The following is a 19,969-nucleotide window of genomic DNA, read 5'->3' as shown; positions in this document are numbered from 1 at the left end:
TCAAATACAAGAACTCGTGGCCATAGGTGGAAATTAGTGGGAGAACATTTCAAACTGGATTTAAGGAAGCACTTCTTTACACAGCGTGTTGTCAGAGTATGGAATAGTCTTCCTGATAACGTAGTGCAAGCTGAATCCTTGGGTTCCTTTAAATCAGAGCTAGATAAGATTTTAACAACTCTGAGCTATTAGTTAAGTTCTCCCCAAGCGAGCTCGATGGGCCGAATGGCCTCCTCTCGTTTGTATAGTTCTTATGTTCTTATGTTCTTATCATTGGGCCTCTAAGCCAGTTCCATGAGGTGGCCTCCTAGGATGCTTTTCCAGTCATCCTGAAGGAGTTCTTACATTTGTTGAGCACTCATTGGTGCTTTTCCTTCACTCTGTGGTCAAACTCTTCTAAAACCATTGGTCTTGTGTGTGTGTGTGTGTGTGTGTGTAGGCAGAGATGGGCACCAATGTATACTTACAAATTACAAATACTTGCTTACGAAAATAAAATACAAAACACTGATGTGAGAAAATGTATTTAAGTAATTTGTAATTTGGAAATACAAAAATACATGTGTGCCATTACAGCCTTAATAATGTGTAATATTTACAAGACATACTGTACAGCTTGCCCTAACTTTAAGTAGAATAAACCAGCGACTGTGATGCATGTAATACGCAACGTCAAGCTCACCGGTCAGATTTCCCTTTGACTCAGGCTCAGTGGCTATCAGAACATTAACGTTTGGGTAACAGAAATTATGTTCTGTTATAGCAGGGCATTGCACAGCACAGGCGGAAAAAGGTGATGGTCCACAGTGTGCCTCTAATATAAAAGGGGTTATTTAGGAAAACAGAAGACAGTGGTGGAAAGCACAAATAAATGGGACTACAAGGGGTTCAAATCAAGATGGGAGCAATCACGAGGAAAGAAGCTAGAAAGTAGATACACAGGGGAACAGACATAGATAATGAGGACTAACAAGGGGCAGGTGAGGATAATCACAACATCAACCAATCAACAAAGGAACAGGGCAACAGGCAACAGGTGGAATGAACTACAATAAATGAGCACCGAACAAGGGAACTCTAACAAACACTAAAACTAGGAAATATCAATCACACTGCACTATAAACATAATACAGAGGCTGAAGGACCAAGACCAAAACCAAACAGGACACAAACAAGGCAAACCAAAACAGGGAAGGAAAGAAGTAACATACACTAGGGGAATATAGAAAACCAGAAACAGAAAAGCAGGGTGACCAGCGACACCTGCTGGCCATAGGTGACAAGACGAATGGACCCTGACCCTGACAAATTTTGTGCTTAGGAACAAAAGTAGCTGGCCTAATTTATTACTAGTGAAGTCTTTTATATATAACAAACCATAATATGCCACTGCCTGAGTATGCCTGTTGAAATTCACTAGAGTTCCACTAGCAGGCTAGCAAGTTAATTCACAAGTTCTAGAGCACAACACTACTGTTTGCTCATTACTCTTTTTTTTCTGTCCTATAATGACATTTAGTGAGCAATATCTGATAGTATAAGCTATATGGGCAAAAGTATTGGGAAACAGTGTTCTGTGGAATCATGCTTCTCTCTCTCTGGCAGTCTGATTGATGAGGTTGGATTTGATGGATGCCAGGGTTATGTTACCTTGCCTGACTGCATTGTGCTAAGTGTAAAGATTGGTGGAAGAGAGATAATGGTATGGGGTTGTTATTCAGGGGTTGGGCTTGGCCCTTTAGTCCCAATGAATGTAACTCCTAATGCTTCAACATTACAAGACATTTTGGACAATTGTATGCTTCCAGCTTTGTGGGAACAGTTTGGGAAAGGCCCTATTCTCTCACAGCATCACTGTGCAAAAAGCAAAGTCCATTAAGACAGGGATGGGTTAGTTTGGTGTGGAGAAACCTGAATGGCCTGCACAGAGCCCTGACCTCAACCCCAACGAACACCTTTGGTCCAACATAAGTGCCTGTCCTCACAAATGCTCTTCTGGATGAATGGGCAACAATACCTACAGACTTGCAACACAATCTTGTGGAAAGCCTTCCCAGAAGAGTGCTCCAGGGGGGACTAACTCCATATTGATGACTTTGGATTTGGAAAGGAATGTCAAAAAAAATCTGTAGGTGTAATGACCAGGTGTCCAATACTTTTGTGTATTTTATTACATACTTTACCTTAAGGTGAATTGCACCAAGCACCAAAGCAGCTTCATTCCTTAGATTACTGGTCATGGGAAAAAGAAGTGTGAAATGAGTTTCCTGTTGGTGATTATATCTTTGTCAAAGTATGTCAGCTTAGTCATTTCAAAACCTTTCCTAAAGTCTCCCGAGTATATTCAGTAACCCTCTAAAATGGGTTTTTTGACTTGACCACTAGCACATCATGCTTGGCTACCAATACCTCATTGAATCATGTAACTAATTACATTTAATCAGTTAAGCAAATTGGTGGTGAAATGCCATGAAATACATGGAATGGCTGGGGAGAAGAGGTTTGGGAACCATCCAAGAAGATATTAGTAACATTTTGGAGAACAAAAAAAATTCCTGTTAGTTTTTATTGTGTTACTCTTGATTTACTTATGTTCTAATGTAAAATTGTGTTTTTTTTCCTGTGATATATACACTTATATACACTTACTGCCTAGATTAATTAGCCAATTAATTGATTGATTGATAGACAGTGATTTATTGATAAATAACCCAATCATTTGTGTTATCTAAGACTACTGTAAAAAACATGTCGCTTTTATCAAATTTTACCAGTGAATTTTTCACCACTTTAGAAGTGATTGAGGGGTTTGAATTCCCTAATTATCAGAGAGTTATGGCAATAAAGGTGTCAGTAGTGTATTATACTGTAGATGACAGCTTCCTAAAGCATTTGTAATGGATAATACATGTGGCTATAATGTGTAATGCCTTTTGATAAATATTGATAGCCACGTTTCTATGGCTTTATGAATGTATTATTATTTGTTATGGATGTGTTTATAAATAAACTAAAAACATGGCCATGGTAACAAGTGCTACCATGATTTTCAGTATGCTTTCAAAATTTTCCCTTTACTTTTCTTTCCAGTTTTTGATTTCTGAGTGCCAGGTGAATAATTAAATGAAGAGTCAGTGGAATGCTGCAAGATTCATTTAGCATGTATTGCAGCTCAAAAGCCGTGAAAGGGGTGGCCTTTAAATTCGAAGGCGAGTTATATCGCATGTGCATGTGTGGCAGAGTCTGAGTTCAGCCTTGGCTGGCTGATCAGCACAGGAAGGACATCCAATCTGAAAGTATCAGTAAGCACTGACATTTAGACTGACACATTCTCCTCCATAATCTAAATGATTCCCATACTGCTGACCCTTTTATAGAAAGGCTTCCCATTGCAGCAGCATTTAACCTTGATGCATCCACCCTTGGACAGCTGTGAAAACGCTTGGCAGAATGGTAATGAAATCCCCCATCTCTATCAAATAAATAGATAGATAGATAGATCTATAGATAGATAAATAGATAAGATAGATGTCACGTACACATTCATAAACACAAGACAACTGATCTATCAACTGTTAATGCTGTTGCTGTATTGCTTTCTTCTTAATCAGAAATTGTTTTTTCTATATCTTGTTATTTAGTAATAATGAATTGTGGTTATGAGTGTATTTTTGTATTCATACTAAGTTCTATTTCAGTGTTTTACCTGTGTTTGCTTCTTAGGAACATCTTAAATATATGACTGTTTTTTTTTACAATAAGTTATGATCAATAAACATAACTATACATCTACGATTATATGTACTGTATTATACATTTATGTCATTAATTTTTATGCATTTTATTGAACGTCATTTTAACTGTGTAATTTATCATTACTGCTCTAAAGTTACCATTTGTCCAGGGTTTAAAATATGAATGCAATTATCCACACTCTGTTAGCAATATTGGAGGTCTAGTTAAATTATTATTATTATTATTGTTATTATTATTTTCGTAACACTTTCTATGAATGCCATGTCTACAAGAATCTATGAACATATTCATAACACATTATGTTGCATTCATAAAGCATAAAGCATTATAAACATGCCATTGCCAAACAAGGTCATTATAGCCATGTTTATTACGCATTATAGTTGCTTTATGAAACTCATCTATAATGCACTACAGATTCCTTCATAATGCAGTACAAAGCAACTTAAATTCTGATACTGACCATTATAATGCATTATGTGTGTAAGCAGCAACAATGACAGGATAATAGTTCAATATTTGTGACTGTGACACCTGATCTGGGCAGAACAGGGAATAGAGCTACAAGGTAAAGGAATGTGTGGAATTAGAGGGACTTAATTTGAAGATGGAAGTGCAACACAAGGGCAGCTGGGAGGGACAAAAAAGACAAACATGATGGATTCCCAAGGAGGAAAACAGATATGTGTAGGGTGAGGGGAAGGGTCATGACTGCGGCTGAGATCGAGGGTCTATGCACAGTTCTCTGTCCATGAGAGAAAACAGCTCACTGGTAGACTAATGAATAATTTGTGAATTGACTGCTTTCTTTATTCAGCTCACTACAACAAAAGACAGAGATATCTGCAGTAATGTGTTTTGGGGATGTAATTTACTGGTAGTGTAGTCTGAGATTTATCCTGGGTTTGCAAGGATTAACATTAAATGGCCACAACATATTAAGACAAGAAAAGGCACATTGGAAATACAATAAAGACCAAGGATGTTCATGATTGCAGTATAGAAGAACTAAACTGGACAAGATGCATGTAATTTCAGAAACTCCCTGTGATAATGAGTAGGAGTACATGACACAGTGAGGGGGGCAGGAGAAAAGGTTAATTGGGGTAACAATTTCTCTATTGAGGGATTACAGTGAGACAGGGTTAATGCAACACAGCAGGGGAGCACACAAAATCTAGGTGTCATTTCAGTAGGAATGAGAAAGAATGTAAATTCAGGAATGTTTATTAATGATGTAGATAGAGAGAGGATGGGCATTAGGATCTTGTTGGCTTTGCCTGGAGCCTGAGAGATAACTAAACAGAGGATATTTTACCATAGTATACTGTGGTAAATCTGGATCATATCCCCCTTCAGTGGCCTTCATTTGACACTAAAGATGTTTACTGCTTCTGACCTACACTTGCAAGGCAGCCCTTTCACAGGAGGAATTATCCTTGTCACTCCTCACTGAACTCACTTTAACAAAGATGTTCACTCAGGGACAAAAAAAGTGAAGCACCCAGACAGAGTGGTGGAAATTAAATGAATCTGCACGTGGTGAAAGGTCATGTGACTGTTTCGCAATGATTATAATATCAGATCAAATGGACAACAAAGTTGGCAGTATGAGCACACTGCCGGTCCTATGTCAGTAGGCTGTGACACCCCCCCGGGCCTGGATACATGCGGCAATATGGTGCGGAAGGAAGTTGTACAGCCATTGTATCCTCTTCTGCCGCAAGTCAGCTTACAGCTGTTCCTACTGGCCCTCGAGATCCTGCAGATTGCCACTGGGTCTAAGTTGACATCTGAGTTGATCCCACACATGTTCGATTGAGGAAAGATCGGGGGACCTGGCTGGCCATAGGACGACCTCAGCACGACACAGGCACACCATAAACACATTATATAGATTATATGGGGTGTTGTAGAGAGCCTAATACCTGTGTCTGAATGGCAGGCACAGATGTCATGGGGTTCTGTAATGCTTGGCATACAATATCACGTTCCTCCCTTGGTGTGGTCTGTCTTGGGTGACCAGAACCTTCACAATGTGTGTGGGTGCCTTCATACTGTATGCCCATTGGTTCCAACATCGGGCGACTGTGACATCTGTATGCCCCACATGCTGGGCAACTGCATGATACGACCACACGGCCTCATGCAAACCCACAATGCGACCCCTATGAAATGTCAACTGCTGGTAATGCTGTCTAATGCGTCTATGTGACATCCTCTGTGTCTCGTGACTAGACGTGCCAGCTCCTTGCAAACCGAATCATTTACATACCCATCGCTGGTCTGCACGTGTACCGAATTACATCCAAATCAGACCATTACTTCTGGGTGCTTAACGTTTTTTGTATTTGAGTACTGTACATATTTTCTGAGCTAGCCCCAGGTGTAGAAATTCAAGTCCAGTTTTGTACATAGCTCAACGTCCAGCTGCAATATGTCTTAGTGATATATTATAGCTTCACATGTACTGTATATGCTTGATGGCTTTAATACCTAAGCTTTTGTGATGCTCACATAGAGACATCCATATACACATTATCTTTCTCGAATGATGATGATGCTGCTTTGTCCTACCTGTGGCATACATTGCTCCTTGCGTAGATTATTTTTAAGTTTCATTTAATTTCATTCCCTTTCCTTATTTGCTGTGGTTTGCTGGTTGTTCTGTATCCACATCAAATAATTTTGACTATTCTAAATCCATGTTTTTTGTCACTTAAAAGTTATTCCTTTACTGATTCCTTAACTCTATAGCCATAATAGCTTTACATGGATTAGTAAGACTTTGAGTATTTTCTTTGCTGTCATCTCTTTCCATAGAGAGTGGTGTTTCCATTTTGTGATATGCGGTACAGCATATACTGTGACATTACTGTCCGCTGGGAATCTGCCAGTCACCGGCAGGGGGGTGATGAGGACCACACAGACCACAGTTAGCGTGGTTTCCTCACTGTCTACTAAAAGGAGTATCAACAAGATACAGCTAGTGGCCAATAATTGGCCCAACCATTATACAGGTCATTTCCCTAGTAAAAAGCTTAGAGTAATTGGAAAGCTGGTGTGTCACTCTTTTACTGTGTTACTGCTGCTACATGCTGCTTCTGCCCTTGTGAATGTGGAGGACGTCCCCCCCCCCCCCTCCCCAAAGGGGCTGGCCATTTCTGTATATTTCCGCAGTTTGATATGTGTATGATAATATGCCATATACAACAAAAGAACTGCTTAGGAACTTTTCATATTAAATAGAGCAAATTGATGCTGGCTACAGGCAGACAAGAGGAAGATCTACATCCTATAAAAAAATGCACAAAGTTGGAGCTAACCTAGGAGCAGAATGTATTACCTATGCGTGACCACAACACCATTAGATTATGCTTAAACTGGATTGGTAAATTATTGCATGAATATTAAATTAATAGGGGGGCAGCCTAGTTGTTCAAAGGACAACTTTGCCCTCATAAGCGCTGAGAGACCAATGTCCACCTCTGCTCTGTGAGTTTAAATATATTGTCTGTAACGTGGGTTTCCTGGGTACCCCTTGTTCCTTACAATAGTCCAGATGGATGCAGTCAGGCTGGGCTCTTTAACTCTCTGTAATATATGAATGTATGCATGTATGTGCACTGAGATATGAGCTTGCAGGCTGTCCAGGTTGATCTCTGCCCTGTTCTCTATACTACCTAGCACTGGTTCTAGGCCACACCACGTCTAGGAGAAGTAGCTGGAAAATGGACTGATCCATTAAAATTCCTATACAAAAAAATATATAGTCCTCCAAGTTACAAGCATGGACACAAACAGGACAAAATCAGATTTCCTGGTTTTGAAAATGTTAATATATTTCTAGTTATTAAGTAGAGATCAGTTGATCCACATGACAATGTGTTTTGTGAACACTAGCAGTGACACACAATCAAGCAAAAATGATGAAAGACTGCTGGTTACTTAGAAAGTGCCATACATTGTGCACCAAGTTATATCTCGTGCATTTCTTTCATCCTAAGAGTATGAAATACATTCTAGAATAGTTTTTCCCTTGGTCAGGTCAGGTTGGGGAGCATGCGCTGATGCAGTGCGTTGCTGCACCCATTACACAGCGAAACACCTCGGGATCCCAGCCAGTGATCCCCAAGGAAGATATACGGTCCAGTCCCACCCTCCGGAAATGGCATCCATCTGCTACAGCCAGGTGTCATGTGAGCGTCCCCTTGGCCCGGTCCAGCCGCTCGGGTCCTCAGTAATGAGGATCCTGCGAGCCGGAGCACCCTCAGGGAGACGCGCCACATGGCCGTAACTGACACTCCCTCACAATGCAGGTAATGTGCCTCATTGGGACTCCTCTAGCAACCTCTCGTTCGACACAAAGTCAAACCAGCGGTACCCAAGGATTCTCCAAAGAGACACAGTACCAAAGGAGTCCAGTTTTAATCTTAACTTACTGAATACTTCTCTTCTTCTTTCCCTTGGTAAAGCAGTTATATACACTATCACCTTTTTAACACTTTAGGAGGCTCATATGGTGACATTTGCATTGAATGTTTGCTCCTATACAAAATTCACTCCCTGAGTATGACAGTGGGGGAAAAACATCAGCCATATCATTGTGAAAAGTGTATACATATGTGTATGTGTTGTTTGGTTCTGATATAGCCATGTGGAAAAAAATAGGACCCCCATGAAATATTTAGTACTTTATTAAGAAATATCAACACATCAATATTAAATCTGTTTCAACAAAAGAAATTAACTAAGATGCCAACCTACTGAGGATAAAGTTAGGACACCCTGTGCCCTAATAGCTAGTATGTCCCCCCTTGGCTGAAATAACCTCGGTGAGACGCTTCCTATAACCATCTATCAATCTCTGAAATCGCTGGCAGAAAGTATCCCCCACTCTCCAATGTAGAATTCCTTAAGCTGAGTGATGTTTGAAACGTGTCTCGCATGCACCTCCGCTTCAAATCACCACATCTCGACAGGCTTCAGATCCGGGCTTTGACTTGGCTATTCCAGAACTCTCCTTTTCTTCCAAGCCTTTTCTTGGTAGATTTACTGGAATGTTTTGGGTCATTGTCATGTTGCATGGTCCACCCCCACTTCAGCTTCTGGACAGACGATCTCACATTGTCCTCAAGCACCCTCTGATACGATGAAGAATTCATAGTGGATTATATGATGGTGAGCTGGCCAGGTCTTGCTGCAGCAAAGCAGCCTCAATCCATGACATTTCCACCCTCATGCTTCACAGCTGGTATGAGGTTCTTTTGCTCAAAATCTGTCTTTAGTTAAGCAAAACATGTCCTCTGCTACTGTGTCCAAATAATTCAATTTCAGATTGATCTGTCCAAAGCACATTGTGATACGACTCACTGCAACAATCAAGTGCAAACCAAACTAAATGTCTGTGGTTTAAATAAGACAGGCTTCACCTATAAGCTCTGTAACGATGTTCTAATCATTTTCACCTGATGTGGTGCACCAGAATCTAATTCTAGGCATTTTAAATAGTAATGGATGTGAGGATGTTCTTTTTCCTCAGTCTCTTCTGTTAAATAAGTGACTTTGTTTCTTGTTTTTGCATAGGTGATACAATTACAGTACATCACCTTTACGACAAATATGATTTGAAAGAAAATTTAATATTGATATGTTGATATTTCTTAATAAAGAACAATGTCCTATTTTTTCACGTCTGTATGAATGAATGAATGAATGAATGATGTCAATGAATCTGTTTACATATTTTTGCATTGTCAATCATATTTAAACTAAGCTCAAAATTATTATTTGCCAATATACTAATTTCTAGATCTGTTACCTGTGAACTATGAATTAAATAGTTCTAGTTTGGAAACCAGCCAGTAAGTAAGTCACTAGAAGCCTTCATTGTACAGTTTGTATTGTTCAATACACATGAATAAAATCAGCTTGAAATACACTACAAAATACTGTTTGCCGGTAATGGATGCTCCTTGCACTGTTGCATCCTCTCCTCGGGGATCTGGGATGCAAATCCACCCCATTCTGTGTGTCTGTGGAGTTTTCTCTTGCAGTCCAAAAGCATGCAGGTAGGTAAACTGGCATCTCTAAATTGCCCAGCGTGTACTCTGTGATGGACTGGTGTCCCAGCCATGTTATCTCCAGTCTTGTGCTGAAGTTGCCTGGAATTTGTACTGAGCTAATACTGTCATCCTTTACTGGATATGCAGCTAAGGAAGATAGATGAATAATAACAGTTCATAGGTAAAAGAAATATTACAATGTAAGCATGGGGGGTGATGTCTGGAGAACAGCTGATTAGAAATGTAATTATTTTGTCCTTCTGGGTTCTGAGACATACCTAGAACCTGATGATCAAGTTTGTGGTGTGCTGAAGTCATTGTGTTCTTTTTCTGTGTTTCCCTATTCCACAAAGGCTGCTTTTTCATTTTGGCCCTCCCCACCATTTTGTAAAATCCATTTCCACTTCCACATACAACATAGCTTTCCTTATTCCAAGGTACATTTGTGTCAGACCAGAATAGACCAGGATTACATGGTCAAAACACTGATTGAAACATTTATTGATATCAGCAGCAGATTTGCATAGCACAGATGATGACAGCTGGTTTGTCATAAAAAAAAAAAAATTCCCAAAGATATTGAACTTGACCTTCAAAGGAAACTAATGCAAATGAAGCAAACATGTTCTTATTAAAAATGAACATCAGAATTATAATGTAAGCAAAACACATGTAGGATTTGTTGTAGGATTTTGTAAGAAAGTTTTGTGTGATAACTTGTAGCACATTATACTGCAGTAAGTTATGTTATTCAGGAAACCTGTCAGTTTTCACCTAATGTCATTCAAGTGAACAAAGGCCTTTGACAAGGTGCTGGTTCGACTACATGCAAATACACTTGAGGCAGCCAAAGTATTGCGCAATCATGTGATCAAAGGGGAGTCTGGTGGTCATGACTGTCTTGTGGTTCCTGACTTGCTGTGATCAAAAAATGTCCCTTGCCTTAGTGTCTATATAAAGCTCTACTACATACAGAGAATGTTGGAGAGAAGGATCTGATAATTCTTTACAGACACATCATCAAAATATAAACCTTACCCCAAGGAATACTTCTGGTTTAGTTTGACCTAATAGAACAGCAAAATCTCTAACATACAATAAACAATTTAAGTAACCAAGGTGTCACGATGCAGGGCGGAAGCAGGCAAATGAAGCCGTGAATAGGGGAACACCGGGTTTAATTCCACAAACGGCAGGCAACAACACAGAATGACACTACACTACAATGACCAGACTGGGGATACTAACACAGACGTGGACTAAATACACAAGACAAGTCAAAATCAAATAGGAAACAGGTGATAACAATTAGGAAATAACACGAGGTAACGAGGGGGGTGCGTGGCACACACGAGGATCGTACGGAGCTGGGCGTGACACAAGGGTTGCATGTTTACTTGCAGTTTTAATTACAGAATCCTAACACTGATCATTGTGAATAATCATACAATCATGTTATATACATTACATGGCAAAACGTATGTGGACTTCTCTTCCAATTATTGGGTTCACTTGTCTCAGCCAAACCCATTGCTAACAAGTCGATATTTTATTTCCCCTACCCTTACTGCCAGGAGACCCAACGAAAAACATCAAGACATTCTGCCTACCCTGCTGCCGGAAATGCCCCCAGTACCTGTGACGTCCTTCTGGCCTGCCTGCCCATTGTCCCTGTGATGTCTTTCCTTCCTTCCCTGCTGCTGTACCACTGTTTTTCCTTACCACTGTCTCCTCTGGCTTGCATATTGGGGGCTTTGGGCAGGGATAATGTAAAGCGGTTGAGACAATGTAACGTTCTGAAAATGCACTATGCAAAATAAAATTGACTGATTGATTGAATTCAATAAAACCAAGCCTACGGCCATAGATAAACGCTGGCAGTAGAATGGGTCATACTGAAGATCTCAGTGACTTGTACCATGGCACCACCACAGGATACCACCATTCCATCAAGACTGTTCATCAAGACCTGCCCTTGTCAAAAATAAGTGCCGTCACTGTGAAATGGAAACGTCTTGGAGAAACAACAACTCAGCTGCTAAATAACAGGCTACGAAGGCTCACAAAATGGGATTGACAAATGGCGAAGTGAGTAGCAAGTAAACACCACTACTCAAAGTGAGTAGTGAGTAAAAATGTCAGGAAGCAACATCAGTGCAAGAGCCATTATTTGTGAGATTCAATATATGGGTTTTCATGGCTGAACAGCTGCACTGCGCATAATGCCAAGCATTAACTGCAGTGGTATGATGAGCACCACCATTGAACGCAATGGACAATGGAAATGCATTCTTTGGAGAGATGAGTAACAATTTGTCATCTGATAGTCTGATGAATATAGCCAAGTTAAAGCCGATTTTTATCTCATATGGAACTGGAAATAGTTATTCATGCTTTTATCACCTCTCGGCTTGACTACTGTAATTCCTTGTATCTGGGGTTGCTCCTTCCTCACTTTCTAGACTTCAAATGATTCAAAATGCAGCTGTTCACTTTTGTTGGTTTATATGTTCATAAAATGTTGTAAGTGTAAAATTTATTGTATCTTCACAAAAAAAATGCAGCTGCTAGACTTTTAACTGGAACGAAGAAAAGACAACATATCACTCCTGTTCTAGCTCATTTGCACTGGCTACCTTTGAAATATGGAGTAGATTTGGTTTTAAAGCCCTCACTGGATTAGCTCCACAATACATTTCAGACCTATTAGTTCCATATTCACCCCCCGGTCACATAGGTCATCCTCATAACAGCTCCTCTCGGTTCCTCACTCACGCCTCAAAACCAAAGGTGACCAGGCTTTCTCTGTATCTGCCCCCAGACTCTGGAATAGTCTCCAGTTCTACTTAAAGTCTCGCTCTTCTACTCATGAGTTTAAATGTAAATTAAAGACCCACCTGTTTTCCCTTGCTAGAGTTTGAGGTTCTCCCAGTGTTTTGGCAAGTCCATTATTAAGTTACTTTTAATTACATTTTAATAACGCTTTTAATTACCCTATTAGCTTTTTCTGTTGCTTATTGTTTTACATTAAACAATACTAAAACAAGTTTAGTTTTTATTTTCATTTTATTTATTTGTTTATTTTATTATTTCTTGTATGCACATTTTCATCTTATTTTATTGTTATATTTCATTGTCACTCATGTTATTTTATTTCTATATCTTACGATGTATGCAGTATTTGTTAATTAACTCTGTCTAAGCTGGAAAGCACTTTGGGTCAACTCATGTTGTTTTAAATGTGCTATATAAATAAATTACTTGATTTGACTTGAATAAATCTAGTTTTAGAAGATGCCAGGAAAATGCTACATGCCTGAAAGTACAGTACAATCTTGAAAGTTTGTTTCATGTGGTTTGGGCATTAGTTCCAGTGAATGGAAGTCTTAATGGTATAGAATATAATGACATTTTAGAAAAAATGTATTTTTCAACTGGGGAAGGCCCTTTCCTCTTTCAGCATGACACTGGTCCCATGAACAAAGTGAGGTTCATAAAGAAATGGTTTGCTGATTTTGATGCCGAAGAAACTTGTCTGGCCTTCACTCAGTCCTACTGTAACCTCAAGTCAATCCAGACACCTTTGGAATGAATTGGAACAGTGATGACAGATGAAGTCAGATCTGATCACCCAACATTAGTGCTCAACCTCAGTAATGCTCTTACGGCTGAATGGAAGCAAATCCAGTCATTCCAAAATCTATAGTGGAAAGCCTTTTCAGAAGAGAGGGTGTCCACATACTTGGTAGTATATGAACATATTAACAAATTAGCCAAATAACCAGTGGCCACTCTGTTAATACGTTAATACAGTTCATGTAGACTTTAAAGTGAGATATATCACAGAGATCTCAGCAGGAGTGTAGATTGAAATTGATTCTATGATGCAATGAGGCAGGATCCTCTGCTGTTTCTTGTTTTGCCCTCTTTAGAGGGTTGCAATAGTGTCTGCAGGATGGGGAAGTGTTTGCCCCATGTTGACTAGGCTTCCTTCTGGTGTTTCAAAATGTCCTGTGGCTTCAGGCCACCACTGACAGGTAGCATTACACTGAATTCAAAAGGCTTTGCGCTCTTTGTTAATGTTGTTCATTGTGCATCTAACGCAATCTCTTGGAGTAGGGAACAGCTACTGACTCTCAGGGATAATGTTCAACCTAACATTTCTCTGAAGATTTATGAGGAACTGATTAAAATTCTGGAAATTCAGAAGTTTTTTTAATCTGGGTATTAGATAGTGTCCAAAAAAAAAAACGTGGGTACTCAAGCCAAGCCAGTTTAGAACCACTGCTCTGGCGTACTATGTACTGCGTGGAAGCTTTTGTGTATTATTAAAAAATGTTCAATGTTTAAGTCATTAGAAGATGAATGGCTGTTTATCCATAAATATAGATAGGGATCAGTTTAATTATTGTTATTAACCATGTGGTTATTAAACCTTGCAGTGATTAGCAAATAATCACACATTGGACTTCAGGAAAATTGATAATCATAATGATGGCATCAGTAGCTCATCTTTACTTGCACACAGGTCATAAGTAACCTCAGAAAATACATTTCAATTAACTTTAAAATGTGAATCCTTAAATATGACTTTTTTCATGAAACCAAGTGGAGTAGACATTTAAACTGTCGCTGTCCAGCAGTACATAAACGGCATTAAAGGAAGCTCTTCAGGAAGTTATTTACATCTTGATAAATCTTTTCCAATCCCCAAATGAGTTTGTTCTCCATTGCCCAGAACATATTCATATTCTACGTCCATTTATAAGTTAATGATGTGTCAAAGCTAATGAGTCCCTTGTATATTTCTGAAGCTTGTTAATGTATCACATATGCAGTGCCTTTTGACCTTATCACAGTGATTTGTAATATATTTACATACATTGATGCAGTTAAAAAAGCACCATTCCTCTATATTGTAAAAAAAAAAACAAAAACAGATAGCCCCATGGGAGTTTGGCTTATGAATAGAAAAATAGCGGCTTTTATCTTTGCTGCAATTATAATATTCAGACCAGGAAGACTCTTGGGAAGAAGAGGTTATGAATGTTTAAAGCAATTTTCCTGCAATTTTCTAGTTTTGTCAATTGAGTTTGGTCTTCCTGTCCCTCTTGAAAAAGTATTGCATTCATTGTGTTGGCGTTTGACAGCTAGTGATGCTAAAGGCTTTGACATGGACTGACAAATTGTGTGAACATGTTAAACAAGGTGACCTAGAACTTGAAGCTAATGTAGCATATCACACATGCACTGAAGACCCAGAATGAACATCCCACGAACCCACAACACGCCCTGAAAATATTTAGCTATTAGTTTATTTGGAAATTGTAATATAGGCTGTGTTCATTGCTGTTTGAAATTCTGTGGCATGTAGTCTGACCTGTTATTTGTGGTTAAGGGACTGTGTATGTAAAGCCACATGTAATTCATTTTGAACAGGTCAAGTAAAATCAAGGTTGTTCTACTTACAGATTTCAGAGATGGCCTGAGCACACATGCAGAAAGGTAAGAAAGTTCCAAATGAGCTGATAAGCTTGTATAATAATCCTAAGAAGTTTAAGGCAGAAGGCGGCGGCATTGCCCTGAAGGGAGGCCAAAACGCATGTCCATGGACTGCAAGGGAAAACCCATGTGGCATAGGGAGAGCAGTCCAACTCCACACACAGAGCAGAGGCGTCACTCTAACTCCCAATGCCATAGGCAACACAACAGTGCCATTCCATCAGAAATCAAAATGGCAAGGAGACTTAATCCACACAAAAAACTCAGGTTTCTAGTACTCCATAGAATGGCTTTTGACAACTTGACTACAGACAGCTGAAAATCAGCCAGCTGAAATACCTAGCTAATCAGCATGTAACAATCAGCTGGTGTGTTCATGGGCTTGAGTCCAGAGCTAGAAGTTGCCAGAAGACTACTGCTTCTGTCCGCTCACTGGCGGCCTCTGGTGGTTTCATCCTGGATGTGCCATGGCTGTGTAATAAAATGAGCAATTACATTACTTGCAAATGCATAAAAGCATTACATTTATACATACAGAAATTCCACAACTAAGACCATACTGATCAAGCTGGGACATACAGCATTCCCTGTTGACATCTTCAGAGAAAATTCTCGCTGCTGATGAGGATTTCACCAACGTGATCAGAAATTCACCGATTCAAATCTCATGGATTGTAGGGTGATTTCATCATTGGGCCTTGACCAAAGCTGCCAACTGGGAAAGCATTGCACCTGCAGACAGTCTGAAGAAATATAAACACAGACGAAATGAAGAATATATATTAGGTTACTAACTGTAGGTGAAGATAATACTAATCATTGTGGAGGGAAATCCAAATCTTAAGGTTGGATTTAGAGGTTAAGTTAAATTGTATTGCTGCTTTGTTTGAGAAATTTGTAGGTCATTGAGGTCTTGACCATATATTAGTTTTAATGTGGGATAATGTGGTGAATGAGTAGATTAGTACTGAGATAGATCTGGGAATCATCAACATAAAAGTGGAAATTGTAGTGTCTAATGATGCAGTCGGACAAGGTGAAAGATAAACAAAACCATCAGCAGTGGTCCAATAACTGGACCTTGGGGGACCCCATGGGTGACTGCAGAGGAAGGAGAAGAATTTTGAGCTCAGAGGCAAGCATTTCAGGAGAGGAGAACACAGGAAGAGAAGACAGAGCTACAGAAATAGGGCAAGTGGATCAACAGATTTAATGTTATGGAAAAAGATAATCTTTTGTTAATATAATGGGACAAAGGAAATGGCATACTGTAGAGAACAGAATAGCACATGGTCTGAGAGAGTAAAAGCAGCTTGCAAGCCGAATGGCAAAACAGACTAGATTGAGAATGTGACCTTCAAGGTGAGTGAGAAACGGCAGAGATGAAAGCAGTAAAGCAAGGACTGAAAATCAATAGTCATGGTACAGTTAAGTCAATGTGGATGTTGAAATCTTGCCATAGCAGTAGATGTGAGGAAATAGGCATAAGTAGCTCTAATAGTTCAGTCAGGAAAAGAGAGTTTGGTTTAAGAGAACAATACAGGTGCAAAGCAGTGAAAGAATGCTGTAGGCAAGGCACTCAAATACACAACATAGTACAGTAATTTGTTATTATAAATACAGTCGTATCCCCACCTTGCGGAAAAAGAGGAAAGTTTACATAAGCAAGAAAAGTTATGGGGCACGCCTGAATAAAAGCAAATCACCCGGCTCTCGCCATGTTTTGGTGCAAAGGAGAAAATCAATGTTATTGTCAGCAATGAAAATGCACAGCAGAGAGCCAACGTATTAGTGAGAGAGCAAATAATCAAAATGGAAAAAGAAACGATGAGAGACAAGTTAGCAGAGGGGTGACTTGCTGATGAAGTGCATGGCACTCTGTCTAATGGGAAGATGCAGATGATAGATTGGTGTATTTTGGAGCCACGATGGATGTAGCAACACCATTGGAGACGGTGGAGTTTTTCTTTTTATTTGTGTTCCAGGAAACACAATGAAATTCTTGTGCACAGTTTCAGGGCAGGGGACAGGGTCATGGGGGACAACCGGGCAAACGACAGAACAATAAGTACGCTAAGGAAGAGAGTGCAAGGTGAAAGACAAAAACTGCAATATGGGGAATGACACAATAAATGGCAGTAAATAGGTGGCTCTTGGGGCAAGTAGTAAGAGTCCAGTTAAATAGTGCAGTATTGTTCTGGTCAGTTGTTTAAACAAAAGCTGATCCCTGTGCAAGAAATGCTCCAGTCCATCAAAATGTTCCATATCCCTGTAAACTGGGCAATTGGCGCACAAAGAATTATTCCTTTCCAGCAACTAAAACCAAAAGAATTCAGAAAATAAAGACTAACTCACAACTAGAGGAGATGGCAACCCAGCTTAAACATTAGCCATGATGGCATGAATCTGAATGGGTAACGAAGGTTCACCGAGCAGTAGAAGGGTAAAAAGGATGCAGAATCATGGAGGGAGCAGTGCAGGATAACAGCAGTAGACAGAAGAAACATGTGCGGTCTACAGATAAGTGACAGCCGAACAGCAGGCAAAAGCTGGTTGTTGAGGTAAAATAAAAAATAACTGAAAAACACTTTAAAGGAACTGGCCACGTTCACAGATAAAGTAAAGCAAAAGTTGAAACACAATGTATATAAGTTAAAGAAATGCCAGGAGTGCCAGTCAAGCAGCAAGACACCAGCAGTATTCTCCAGGAAGTGACATCACAAACAATGCACTGACACCAACTCTGCAGTGGGAATAGTCTCTCGGTCCCTGTGACTTCAGGCTGAGGATTGTACTGTATATGCAAGTCAGCTACTCCACCACTTCCTTGATTGCTACTTTGACTTGGACTGTCAAATCAAATTATTGCTGAAAAAGTACATAACATCTCTAGGGACATAGTTGCACAGAAAATTGGTTCTCCAGTTTCAAATGGGACTTGTACACACCAGCTAAAACCAGAAGCCAAACTAAGTATGTAGGTCAACCATATAGAAGGTCCTCCACTTCTCATCATACTGCTGCCTGCTCTATGTTTGTCATGTCAACAGGGCTGGCAATTTGCTAAATTTGCTAGTGTAATGAACAGCTAGAACGCTGAAACAATGCAGGTCCTGGAGTCATTCCTAAAACATTTTCTGCTGCCTTCCTGCCTGGTGCTCAGGACCAGTTAATAACACAATTTTTCAAGCCTAATCCTTCTTCTGATTCCATCCTCATTTGAATGGTTATTCTATTTTGATCTAAGTTGTCTTTTGGCTTCTTCCTGGAGATCATCTAGGGAAATGGTTCAGAAAACCATCATGTCTGCAGAAAATCAGTGCATAAATGGGGTACAAGCACTTATGGTGCCTTTATTTTAAAGGGCCAAATTTTACTCTTATACACATTCACTGGCCACTTCATTCTATTACTCAGTAGGACCCCCCCCCCATATCACTCAGAACAGCTTGAATTCTTTGCGACATGGACTTAACAATGTGCTGGAAGCATTCCTTAGAGATTGTGGTCTATGTTGATAAGATTGCATCACATTATTGCTGGACATTTGTTGGCTTGTTTTCCGCACCATTCTGTGCAAATTCTACAGACTGCTGTGCATGAAAATCCCAGGAGATAGGCAATGTCTGAAATACCACCACAAATCACCAACAGCCATGCCACAGACAAAATCACTTTTTTGTTAAAGCATTTGTGAATCTCAGAATAACATTCTATAATACTCAAGTTGAAAATGAAATTTAAACCCCCAGCCTTTGCTTCTGTTTCGCTATTTGTTCATTTGACTATGGTTTGATGTCACCTGCTGCTCAGGGCATTCAAGCAGCAGCTAGAGATATTCATGAGAAATGTAATGGGGGCGAACAGGAAATTATCACAATAAGTAAGACTTGGATTTTTCCCTCTGATTTTCTGATTTATGAGCCCTTGAGTTATTCTAATCTTTGGCATAAATTGTCTATGACCTTCAATAATCTATTTTTTGCTTTTTAACTTGGCTTATTAGGTTGTTATTAATTTGCATTAGTAAATTAACAAGTTTGGCTCCTTCCCTCCATTGATGCTTCAATGCAATTTCAGGACATTCCATAGTTACAACATTCCAAAGATGAATCATAACCTTTGACTTTTCTGTTCCTATGTGCTGTTTAACTTTAAGTTTAATGGACACATTACTATAAATCTGATAAACAGTACAATGTTGCCAGCCTGCGACATGTTACATTCTCCTATTCTGAATTCTCTAACCAATTTATCCTTAAGTTATCTCCACCGTCACATCGATGTGCCAGTTGCCGCAAAGACAGACTGAACCTGCACTCTAACTCAGCGGCCCCAGCGCCTCAAAGGTTTGAATGGAATGCTGATCTATGGACTGAGTTAACCAAACTCTTATGTTGAATTGCTATTCTTTTGAAAACAAAGATGGAATACGCTGTCCTGCGCCTCTGCACTGCAATGCTTCAGCGGCACTTTCTGAGACAGAGAGAAACATTTCAATTTAGCAGCACCTCAGGTCTGTCTATATCTTTCATTAGATGGCACACTAATTACTTAATGGGTGACACAAACAGAGCACTCCGGCAAATGCGGCTGCATGCAAATCTATTGTTGTCTATACTCTGTTTTTTACCATCACTCAAAG

General features: G+C 39.6%; 1 long non-coding RNA gene across 1 annotated transcript in view; it reads right to left on the bottom strand.

Annotated features, from left to right (window-relative positions):
• Positions 1 to 15,610, bottom strand: part of LOC111847062 (uncharacterized) — a 29,839-nt gene extending 14,229 nt beyond the window's left edge. The window contains exon 1 of the long non-coding RNA XR_002839001.2: positions 15,292 to 15,610. This is a non-coding gene — a long non-coding RNA (uncharacterized lncRNA). The remainder of the gene's footprint in view (positions 1 to 15,291) is intronic.
• Positions 15,611 to 19,969: the final 4,359 nt, after the last annotated feature.

Source organism: Paramormyrops kingsleyae, chromosome 7 (assembly GCF_048594095.1).
Source record: "Paramormyrops kingsleyae isolate MSU_618 chromosome 7, PKINGS_0.4, whole genome shotgun sequence".
NCBI classification, from domain to species: Eukaryota; Metazoa; Chordata; class Actinopteri; order Osteoglossiformes; family Mormyridae; genus Paramormyrops; species Paramormyrops kingsleyae.
Note: the sequence above shows the minus strand (reverse complement) of the source record. Positions and strands in the feature narration are given on the sequence as shown.